This window comes from Microtus ochrogaster, chromosome 1 (assembly GCF_000317375.1).
Source record: "Microtus ochrogaster isolate Prairie Vole_2 chromosome 1, MicOch1.0, whole genome shotgun sequence".
Taxonomy (NCBI): domain Eukaryota; kingdom Metazoa; phylum Chordata; class Mammalia; order Rodentia; family Cricetidae; genus Microtus; species Microtus ochrogaster.
The window spans coordinates 99,562,229-99,573,229 of record NC_022009.1 but is presented as its reverse complement, the minus strand read 5'-3'; positions in this window follow the sequence as shown (position 1 = coordinate 99,573,229).

Genomic DNA, 11,001 nt, shown 5'->3' with positions numbered 1-11,001 from the left:
CTTTGTGGGAGCCTAGTCTGTTTGGATGCTCACCTTCCTAGACCTGGATGGAGGGGGGAAGACCTTGGACTTCCCACAGCGCAGGGAACCCTCACTGCTCTTTGGATTGGAGAGGGAGAGGATGGATGAGGGGGAAATGGAAGGTGGGGAGGTGGTGGAAATTTTTAATTAAATAAATAACTAAAAGAAAAAATACTGATAGAAGTGATAATGTTAGATATACAGCATAAAACTTGGGTTCTAAATGCATATATCTGTGTGTGCTGGAAGCTAGAGACACACAACCTGAATGCATATATACAAAAATGAAACCGTCATTTCATTTTAGAAACCTATAAGTTGAATGTGTGTGTGTGTGTCCATTCTACCACAAATTTTGAAAAAGTATGGCATTCCAAAAAGTTATTAGAAGGAAGTAGAAAGTAGGTTACTACGTACATTGATTGGAAAGTCATGTTTTCACATCTCTTTCTTCCCTTGCACAGATCCTATCCCTTCTGGCTTTCATGAGGAGAAGAGTTGACCTGTATTTTGCCCTTTGACCATGATGCTTTTACTTACTTACAAACATAAAACAATGGGCCAAGATTACCACAACATTGAAAGCTTGGAACAAAATGAATGCTGCTTAAGTTGTTTTTCTTAGTTATGTGTCACAGAAATGAAAACTAAATAATACAAATTTCTGGAGTTGATGGTATTAAATCACAGAATGTTCAGTTTTTCAGTTGCTAAAGTACTCTAAATTACTTTGCAAGCTTCTATAACTTACATTTTTATTAAAAATGTTAACACATTTTTATTTCTCATGGTTTTCTTGGCAAAACTTTTTGAAAAATACTTATATACCTATATGCATTGCCATGATTCCTTTCTTTCTGAAGGTCTGTGTATTTTTTTTACATAGAGTCTCATTCTACATTTCAAACTAAAGATCAAGGAACTTTGTGTAGCCCAAACTGGCCTCCCACCCGTAGTGGCCCTCTTGCCTCATTGATTAATTCATAAATATTTCTCACAATCAACAAGTTATTCAAATTTATCATGTAAAACATTTCTTCAATCCTGACTTCCAGGAGAAAACTTGAAAAATATAACTCAGGATGTAAGAAAATTAAAGGGTTCTTTCTGTGTTGTAGGGGTTGGTGATTATGTATACATTTTTGGGGGGGGGTTGGGTGGGTGTACACATAGATTAAAGGCCACAGGTTGCTATCCAGACAAGTTTTCGTCCTGAGACTGAGATTTGCTAACTAGACTGTGTTGTCTAGGTTACACCAGGACTCTCCTGATATCTGACTAGGTTGCCCTGGTTTCTGCCTAATGTTGATTAGGTTGGAATGGGGTCTTCCTAATTTTGGTTAGGTTGCCCTGTGAGTTCTCTTGTTTCTGCCTTCCTAGTAGTAGGATTATAAATCCAACGTACTCCCTCTAACACTGTCTGCATACGACTTATGCATATTGATGTCAGGTCTTCACACTTTGTCTACTGAGCCATTTCCCTAGGACCAAAAGTTGCCTCTTTAGTGCTATCCAGTATTTAATTGTTACCTCTGTTTAAATATATATTTTACCATGGTCTGTTAACATGAAGTAATAAAGCATATTAGTTTGTGTTTCCTACATCTCTTTATTTTTCAGCTTTTCACTTGGACATTGCTCTTTAAGTACACCTGACCTTTTGGTATTGATAGTCAAGTTTGCTAGTATCCCCTGAGCATAAGCATTTACGCTTACTGTGATGCTGAGATATTCACATGCTTATTTCTCTAAACCTCCTTTCCTGTTTCACTGACACACTGTTGTAAAATGGGCGCTATGTTATATATATATATATTCAATGCAGTACCCACTGGCCCTCACATCTCACCTATCCCTCATCATTTACATTCTCAAAATGTCCATTTTGCATTATCTGTACCCAAGGAGCTAGCAGGGCTTGGTGCTTAATGGACTCAAAAACTGTTTGATAAATGCATCGATGGAAAACAATAGAGCTTTAAAGTTCTATAAAGCATTTTTGAAGTCATTATTCAATACTCAAAGACAATTGTAATAACTGCAGTAGCAGCAGGAGAGTTTCAAGGAAGTTATGCAGCCCATAAAAAGTGCCTAATATGCAATATGACGAAACAAAGAATAAATTTCAGTTTCTATATTTCAAATCTATATTCATATGTGACCATCTCATACAGTTTCTCTCTTTTTCTTTCCTTTCTTTCGCTCTTTTTTTTTGGTTTTTCGAGGCCGGGTTTCTCTGTAACTTTGGAGCCTGTCCTGGAACTAGCTCTTGTAGACAAGGCTGGCCTCAAACTCACAGAGATCCACCTGCCTCTGCCTCCCAAGTGCTGGGATTAAAGGCGTGCACCACCACCGCTTGGCTTTTCATTCATTTTCTTAACATATCTCCCAATATACTGTATAATATATTATACTGTATAATATAGTATGTTCACCTACAGTGTGTGTGGGTTTGGAACTGATCAAGAAGACAAATGCAGCTTTGTGCCAGGTTGCAGGTATAGTGACAAACTAGGCTGAGCAAAATTGTTATTTCTGTGTATTCTCACTTTACAAAATAGCTATTAAGATACAGATAGTTAAAAAGAGCATGCTCACCTATAGCAGGTTCCACTTCATGTTTGTACCCTTTCCCCCTAACTTTGTTCTCTTTTCTTCTTTCCTTACTTTTACTGCTTTTGTTCTCAAAATAAAAACATTTCTCATGTGTGCACATGACTATTTCAACCTAATTTTGTGCAAGATTAAAGTGGTGTGAAAGACGGGAGTAGAGGAGGGGATTGCATTGGGCTGTATCTTTTTTTTTGGAAGTATAGAGAAGCCTGCTAAGATCTTGACTTTTGGCAAATGGTTGTCAATAGCTTCGGTCAATTTTGCAATCATTTCCTGGAATCAGGTAGACTCCACCTAGAGGGACTGGAAATTCTTTTTAAAAAAAAAAAGGTGAAAAAAAGCTTATCCAGCTCCTGACCATACTTTCTCTATGCCAGGATTCACGGAAGGATTGATCAAACTTAGAGTGTATTTGAACAGATCAAAATGTGCTTGGTATATGCACAAAGGTGCCCAGATTGATAATGGTCACCCTAATCCCCTGTTTCTCCAGAGGATCATTGCCAACAAGGGCTTCTGGGGGTTGTTGTGTTGCAGGCTAAAGGCAGCTAGAATGGCCACAACATTTTGTGGTAGATCTCTAGCCTTATGCATAAGTCTAACCTTGACAGATGGTCAGGCAGGGCCTTCCAACAATGAATAGAGGTATCTCATCTCCTGATCAGAGTTTGGCAGAAGAGTTTAAGCCAATTAACCATGCCACATTGTTGTAATTCTGAGAATGTGTACAATTCTTTCATTTCTAATTTAAATGAAAGGGGTGAACATGCTTAGCAATGGAAAAGCCTAAGAATACAAAGGGGGTACTGTTTGAGCCTTATCTGTCACCACCATTAGATACAGTGGTTCAAGATCTTTTAACACTTTTTCAGAAGTCCTTTGCAGATAAGTCGCATCTGGATGTGCCAGAAGGAGATCTTCCATGTAATGGATTAAAAGGTCATCTTTGGGTATTTTCACCAAGGTCTGAGAAACATATAACTTGAAGATTTTAGGGATATTCTTCATTATGGGATAAAATAATCCGTTGATAACTCTTGGCTGGATTATGCATATTTGGGTTCCCATACTGTAAAGTCAAAGCAGTCTTGATCCTGTGGCATCAGGGGAATTTGAAAAAAAAGCAATCCTTAATATCCAAACCTAAAATGTAATATGATGCAGGAATAGAACTAGGGGAGTCCTGGTTCCATGGAGTGTTTTTACATTTAATCATTAACTGCATGAAGATACTGTAGGAGGCAGTAGCATCCTGATCTCTTGGAAATAACAAATATGGGAGTATTATGTTTACTTTGGGTCAGTTCTATGTACCACATCTTTAGCTGTCCTACAACTAATTGCTTTTGGATTGGCAGCTTTGGTTTTCAATTATAGGCTACTGTTCTACCCAGACATCTTGACTCTTGAATGGAGCTACGAGGCTCAATTGTGGTAGATCTTTAAGGGACAGTGACCCTTTGAATTGGGGGTACAACTCATGTGTAGGATCACGATTTTCCAAAACTGTCTTTTCACAAACCTGAAGTTTATCAAAGAAAACTTTATTGTCAGTAGTTATGACAGCACCCATATACACCCATATTCATATCTTCCAGAATGTCTCTGCTCCAGAGATTTCTTGATACTAAAGACACAATACGTTGAGTGTCTCCCTTATTGCCATAAAGGTCTTTCTAATGGATCAGACAGTTGGTAAGTTTTGAATCTTGTGGGCCTCCTACTCACTGATGGAAAGTCCAGGTCTAAATTTCCAATGGGGGAAGTGAATCACCTCCATTTCTGTGAATATAGTAATGTCCAGTCATGTCCACCAGGCCTCTAGCAGCTTCTCCATCAAGATAGATGGTCAGCACTGGAGAGCATGGACAAATGGGCAATGTCCAATAGATTTTTGGATTAGTATAGCCTCTTCTTACTGATGGGGCTGAGAAGTTTAAAGTCCCTCCTATAATCCTTTGCCCAATGAAATCCCTTATTGCATCTGAGGCATTGGAGTCTACGTTTTACCCAGGGGAAGTCAGGAAGCAGATGTTTTGGCTTGCTGCATCCCCAGCAAGATCCTTCTACTTGGGGGGGGGTGGTGAGGCCAGGGTGTGTCATTGTCACACTCCCTTTCCACAATTAGAGCATTCAGGGAAGCAGTGAGGGCAGCAATGGGACTATTACTGGGATTAGGATCTTTTGTGGCCAGTACCCATTGTGAATGTGCTCATTGCACATCGCTGTGACCACATTGCTGGTGGGGGCATTAAGCCCTTCCCAAACCAATTGTTAGATGGAAATTCCCCTAGTGGGGCCTAGGTTGACTCCTTGCTCCACTGCCTCGTTGACACTTGTGAGAAAATCAGTAAAAATTTCTCCCAGCTGTTGAATAAGATTGTAGAAGTAAGCTGAAGATTCCCACAGGGTGTATACCTTGGATGCTGGGTCAGAAACTTATTGGTAATAGGATTTATGGCTAAACTGTGCCTGGTGGATGAGATGACCAAAGTTACCTTGTCCAGTGAGCATATCAAGCATCACTGGAATGTTAATTTAGAGGTTCGTTTTGCTGTGCTTGATCATTGTATGCCATTTTCAAGCTAAAATAGGCGGCTGGCTCCAATGCAGCCTTGAGCAGACTATCCCAACCAAAGTAGCTCCATAGTTGCATTGCCCATTGAGTGAGGACCTGTTCGAAGCAAGATGAATTTGAACCCAACTCATTAGTTGCCTTTTAGATAAGGGAGAGTTCAGCTATGGGAATGGATATCCAGGGCTGGTTAATGGCTGTTTGTCCCAGGTTGACCAGAAAGGCTTCTGCCTGCCTTTGAGACCTAAGTTGGCTAGACATGATCAGGACCTCTGACAGCACTTGTTGCTAGGCTCTCAGGCAGACTCCATGTTGGCTCATCTCTCAGCCTTGTAGGCCTTATTTTCCTATATGAGATTTGAAAAAAATAATATGCCTGGGAATACATATGAAAGGTGAATGAATACAAGTTTTATTGCATTTCTCACAACCATAGGTGAATCACAAAATGCCAGCAGTATATACATTTTTATAAAACTTGTTATTTATCAGTGAATTTGCAGATAGACCATTTATTAATAAAGAGGGCTCATTTTACACTTCTTATTATGAATCTCAATCCTAGGAATTCTCAAGCAAGGACGCTTATGGCACCATGGTGGTTCTTGTTCAACTCAATGTTTGTTTAGAAGCCAATCCACGCACAACACTGGGAAGTATCACTGAGGTCAGGATGTGAGACTCCTATTTCCATGAAGGAGCACAATATTATTTTCTAAAATATACAGTGTGCACTTTTGACTTTCCAGTGTTCCGAAGTCTAGCAATTCATAAGGAAGTTCAGTCCATTTGTCAAATAGATTATAGCAATGAAAGTTAATCAATAATTCATATCTATTTAAAAAAGAAAAGCAATAAATCAAATAGTCCAGTGCCCACCACTTACATTTGTAATCCCTCTTAGTCTCTCAGAAGCTATATGACTTATTATATTTTTCTTATTTGCTAAGAGGAAATTCAAGACTCAGAAAGGTTATACAAGTAGCCTACGACTTCATAGACCAGAACAATAGGAATGGCAGCTATGTCAGACTGCAAAATGTGTGTCTTTCTTTGCCACACCTTCTCTCTGTGACAATTTTTAATTTTTTTGACTCTATGACAGAACAGTTTTTGCTTTTCTATAATTTTACAGTTTTATGGTACTTCTTGAAATTGCATTTGCTCTGCTAGCTCTGAAACATTTAAAGCAAGGAGGCTGTTTTCCTTGAGAAACTCATTCATGAAATTTTCTATAGAGTAACATTTAGTATTTCTTAGATTTCCTAGAAATATGAAATATTACATCAGATGTATCAGACAACTGAACAACTCTAAAACAATTAACCATACCTATCTCTTCATCATCTCTTCAATGTGATCCATCTTGGCGTTCTCTTTTCTATTACTTAGCTAGCATGCATAAACACATGTACACAAACAGAAAAGTGATCATTATATATTAAAATAATTTGTTATCTTGTATTTCTACCTTGTATATAAACAAACATATACTCATCAACATATGTACATTTTAAAATTTGCAACACTTAAATCTAGGATTACTAATTCATTTTTAGTATATTTGTCTTTTGAGTTCATTTCAAACATATGAAATTTATTATTTTTGATTGAAAATAGAAAAATGATTTTCCATTTGAGAATTAGAATTTGCATAAACCATTCTTACTTATAATCACAGAACAACTCTCAAAAATATTTTGCTTGTATTTTCCTCTCAAACCAATGTCTAGTACTAGTAATCTAACCAGTTAACATGACAGTCCTTTACAACAAGGGATCAAGCTTGACATAAGCTGTTGAATTCAGTTTCTACAGATGTTTACTCTATAAGAGGAGAGAACCAATCTTGAGTCTTTGGTTAATTTTCAGCACATTAATAAATTTTGGTATTAAAAACTTGCTGATGTACAAAATGTTTCTTTAAATTTGTACAAAATTTAGAGTCCACATGAATATAATAGACGTGTTGGGAGAAACATTAATTTAATGATTAGATTTCTGTATCAATTTATCCAGACTTAGGAAGGCTTAAGAAGCTGGTTAAACATTATTCCTTGGTGTGTCTGTGAGAATTTGTCCTTAAGAGATGGAACATACTTCAGTGCCTTGGTGGAGGATATCTGATATCATCATGAGCAGACAATTCCTGGCAAGTGAATTTCTTTTCTTCATGTGCTGAAATAACTTTTTTTCACTTTCCCTTTGACATCATATGTTCTGGTTTTCTGTATTATGAATGTCAATCATTATACACAAAATCTGCATCTTTCTCAAGACTTTGACCTTGTGTCAAAGTTACTTCTTCACATTCCCTTTGTTGTGAACAGGCTATATTACTCACATATCAGGGTCTCCAGAGATCAATATTTAGCTGTGGGGATGTTCAGCTTCTGTGCTCACATGTGCCAATTCCTCTGATACCATTTCTATATATCTATCATCTACCTATCAATGATCTATTCAATATTTCTACATAACTATAATCTAGATAGTAATACTCTGTCTATCAATCATAAATCTGTTAATCTACACTTCTACCAATCAATCCATCATCTATCTATTTTGGCTGTGTCTCTTTGAATAATAATATATTCTTTAATGTCATTTAATACTTTTATGTATTATTTAATACCAATATCCCTTGTAATTTTGAAGTTTGTTTTGTTTAATTAATTATAGTTACATCAATTTTATTTATCATGGAGTTATTCTTTCATTTGTACCTATTACACTTATTTATTAAGACAAAATTAAATACCTTACCTAAATCAGGTAGTGGTGGTATGCACCTTTAACCTCAGCACCTGGGAGGCAGAGACAAGTAGATCTTGTGAGTTTATGGGCAGCCTAGTCAATAAAGCAAGTTCCAGGAAAGCCAGGGCTAATATTTAGAGAAACCCTGAATTAAAGCAGCAAGTAAACACAAAATTGCCTTACCTCTAATCTTACTTCTTAAACTTCTAAATGATTAATTTTAAACTGACATCCCATGTGGATTAGTATTTTCTTGGTTTGTTCTATTGATGATAACCCATCAATATCATTATTTATTTAGAAGCTCAAATTGAAGACAATTTGAGCAATTGAATTTTTTCAGTGTGGTTCATTTATGTTATTGAGTCTCATTTATACCTTTCTCACTTTCTTCTTGTCAGATAAATTAATCTACCTTCATGTGGCCAAAGGAAAAAAAATCTACTTTAATGTGGCAATTTTTGCTGCAATTATGGGATAAACTATCTATTCAAAGAAATCTACCTCATTCTAGATGGAAAATTGTATTTGGAATTTTGACTTTGACTTCAGTTATATCATTGTTCTTTGGTTGTCATTAATTACAAGTCTTAAGGAGAAAGAACAAAAGTGTTTTTTTGGTTTTTCGAGACAGGGTTTCTCTGTGGTTTTGGAGCCTGTACTGGAACTAGCTCTTGTAGACTGGGTTGGTCTCGAACTCACAGAGATCTGCCTGCCTCTGCCTCCCGAGTGCTGGGATTAAAGGCTTGTGCCACCACTGCCCGGCTTACAAAACTGTTTTTTATGGTGATAGTGAGAACTAATATCATATAAAATTCTATCCTATATAGGTGTGCTTTTTTGATCTTAGTTGCTTATTTTCTTATTGTAGTAGTACATGCCATTTTTCGTGTTAATATCCTTTTATTGTTTGTTCATTAGCTCTACTGATATATATATATGTATATGTATATGTATATATATCTTTTGATGATTGGCTAGCATAGTTGCTAGACTTCAATACAATTAAATCTGATTCTATGTTCAATTCTCAAAATCTTATTCTCCACTGGTATTTAACTCAAGGATACAAATAAGAAATATGGCTTAATATTTCCATGTCAAGCCAAACACAAAGATATAAGTAAATAAATCATTTGAAATTTTGACAAAGCAGAACCCAGCAGTCTCATATGAACTGATCTGCTGAAACCCATCTCTTATAGAGTTTGGTTATGGAATAGCCCTTGGACCACATGCAGGACCAGCTTCTTTTCAGTATTCCAAAGAATGTGGATGTGATGTGAACCCGGCCAATCTAGAATAACAGCAACTAATCATTTAACTTGTTTAAAATTTTACAATCTGTGGAATAACCAACCATATGTGGCTACTTTTAAACATTTTACTTAAAGCACACCTGGTAAACATATATACTTAAATGCTTTAGATTAGTATGGATTAGAACCACCACTGTGTTCATTCTCTTTTACTCACAAGCCAGTGTCTGTCAAGCCTTCTTTGAATATTCTATCTGTAAGGACATAAAAAATTTTAAAAAGCTTTGCCTGATCAGAAGATGGTTAAGGCACATGCCTTGAGCGACTTGCAGCATCAAGAGTTACCTGGAAATAGGAACTTTGCAAAGTGCAGACCCACTGTCTCTAGCAGCTAGGCCCCTGACAACCCCCAACTTTGTGGTCTAGACAAGAGCAGAAATAACTGCTTGGGTAGAAAGCTGGGGTCATGCACAGAAACAGAAGTAGCCCATACAGTGTACTCAGCAAAACCAACCCCCTTGACCCTAAGTAAACCTGGCTTGTGGTTTTTGCCTATGTCTGATGCCGTAAAAAGATCCCACACCAGTTCAGAAGAATAGATAATAAAAGGGTTTTTTATTTAAGAGGAAAACTTACAGATCACCGTCCTAAACAACAGTCCTCCGAGCACAAACAGGGACAGAGTCTATTCGCCAGAATGGGAGCCAGAAGCAAGAGAGCAGGCACACCGGTCCTGCTGCTTTTTAAAGCATAAGAGACCTTGCCCCAGTGAGCTGGTATCTTAAAGGCTATTGGCTGAAGGAGCATAATCTGCTCCCACATCCTATGATAACCCCAAATGAGGAACGGGGGAGCTCTCCCTACTGTGCTGCTTCACGTGTAGTTGGGAACTCCCAGCTAGCCAGAAAGAATAAACCTTGCTTTTGCATTCTGGACTTGACTGGATTCCGATGGTTTCCCTGGGGTGAGGGTGGGGGTCTCTCAACTTGGGCACAACACTATCCATCTGCTTGTGAGACAGAAATTCACTCATTCCTACCTCTGAGGTGTTATGCTTAAAGGCAGAGAGAGTATGAGCAGTCTGATACTTTCCTTTCCTTTGAGGTATCATAGCAGACAAGTGAAACTCAGTATCGCTCTAATTTCAATATAGTTAATCCTTCCAGAGTTCGCATTGAAATCTGGTTCTTGTGAATGGGTAAATGGGTGACTGGGGAAACTGTGTACAGCACAGACACGAAGGCTGAAGTTTGGATCTGAAAGTCTCCCGGAAAACTCAGAAAGAATGGGGTCCAACATGTGATTCCAGTCCTTGGGCGGCATAGGCAGGAGTTCTCTGGGTCAATCTGGCTGGCAATACTAGGTAAAGCAGAGCTCAGGGTTACCTGGCATTAGTTGTTACGGGCATCAAATAAGAAACTCAACTTGTGGTCGCCACGTGCATGTGTATACACCCACACATATATGAGCACACATACACACATGTGATGCACACACACACACTCATATAATAAAATTTGTTCTCGATGAAATTTTGTTGTGAGGAAGTGAAACCTTCAAAAGAGGATGAGTAAAGTGGGATTAATATAATTAATATAATTGTTGGATTGTATTAGTTGTTCTGAAAGTAGTTGTGACAAATCTCCACCACATTTGAGTTTTATCTTATTCATTTACCCCCCCCCCCCTTTCTTTCTGTACTGTTTTTAGTGAACAAGGCCCTCATGGGCTCACCCATTTCAATGTTTTCCTCCAAGTTGGCACAACTGTTTGGGA